The sequence below is a fragment of the Carlito syrichta genome, unplaced genomic scaffold (assembly GCF_000164805.1).
Source record: "Carlito syrichta isolate Samal-C Ts95f unplaced genomic scaffold, Tarsius_syrichta-2.0.1 Scaffold304729, whole genome shotgun sequence".
NCBI lineage: Eukaryota > Metazoa > Chordata > Mammalia > Primates > Tarsiidae > Carlito > Carlito syrichta.
Genome location: NW_007248825.1, coordinates 430122 through 431688, shown reverse-complemented (window position 1 = coordinate 431688; position 1567 = coordinate 430122). Strand labels below are relative to the sequence as shown.

Sequence of the window (1567 nt, the reverse complement as noted above, 5' to 3'; positions counted from 1 at the left end):
TCACTCCATCGCCATCCCAGCGTCGACCTGCAGTACTCAGGCAATCCTTCCGCCTCAACCTTCCAAGTAGCCAGAACTACAGGTGTGCGCTACCCTGCCTGGCTAATTTTTAATGTAGAGACACCAAGCTGCCTGGGCTGGTCTTGAACCCTCGGGCTCAGACTATCCCCTTGCCTCGCACTCGCAAGTGCTGGGATTACAGGCTTGAGCTCCATGCCCAGCCAAAAAGTGTCTTTTAAAAGGGGTCAGTAGGTTGCATGATGGCTCAAGAAAGGGCACAATGGTTGAAGAGAGGATGTGGTTGGTCCTCTGGTGTGAAAATACAGATTTCCCTGGGTCTTCTGATAGGTGCTGTGATCAACTCTCCTGATGACATAGGAACCAAAAATCTGTATATCACCTCCATGAAGGGGATCAAGGGATGGCTAAACAGACTTTCTGCTGCTGGTGTGAGTGACATGGTGATGGCCACAGTCAAAAAAGTCAAACCAGAGCTCAGAAAGAAAGTACATCCTGAGTGGTCATTCAGCAATGAAAGTCACACTGGAGAAAAGACAGCGTTTCATTATTTGGAAGATAATACAGGGGTCATAGTCAACAGTAAGGGTGAGATGAAGGGTTCTGTCATTACAGGACCAGTTGCAAAATAGTGTGCAGACTTGTGGCCCAAGATTGCATCCAATGGCTGGCAGCATTGCATGAGGTTTTGGTGTAATTTTAAATGTATAAAACTGTATATCTGACAAAGGACTAGCATCTAAGATCTACAAGGAACTCAAATGTGCCCCCCCAAAAAGTATCCCCGTTGCAAAGTTGAAAAAAGATATGAACAGACATGTCTCAAAAGAAGACATACGAGCTGCCAACAGATACCTGAAAACATGCTCAGCCTCACTAAACTTCAAAGAAATACAGATTGCAACCACACTGAGATACCACCTAACTCCAGTCAGGATGGTCATCATCAATAACTTCAAAAACAACAGTTGCTGGAGAGGATGCAGGAAAAAGAGAACATTTCTACACTCTTGGAGGGAGTGTAAACTAGTACAGCCTCTGTGGAAAACAGTGTGGCGATTCTTAAAAGATCTAAAAATCGACCTTCCATATGACCCCACAATCCCCCTACTGGGGAAATACCTGGAGGAACTCAAATCACTCTGTGAAAAAGATACCTGCACACGCATGTTTATTGCAGTATTATTTACAATAGCAAAAACATGGAACCAACAGTACTGCCCATCACAAGCGGAATGGATTTAAAAAAATGTGGTACATACACACGAAATATTATGCAGTCATAAAGTCAAAATTATGAACTTTGCAGCAACTTGAATGTGCTTAGAGTCTGTAATACTGAGCGATCTATCACAGAAACGAACTGAGTACCATACGTTCTCACTCATACGCAGACCTTGAACAATTATCATAATACGTTAAGAAAAGGATTGGCGGTAGTGGAAAACTACCAGGGGAGGGAAGGAGTGGGATTGACAGCCATGGGAAACTGCTGGGGCGGGAGAAGGGAGCACATCTCATCAACAAGGGTAGCTGCATAATGACCATT

General features: G+C 44.3%; 1 pseudogene; it reads left to right on the top strand.

Annotated features, from left to right (window-relative positions):
- The first annotated feature begins 260 nt into the window (after nt 1-260).
- LOC103263124 lies at nt 261-743 on the top strand (annotated as a pseudogene).
- The last annotated feature ends 824 nt before the right edge of the window (nt 744-1567 follow it).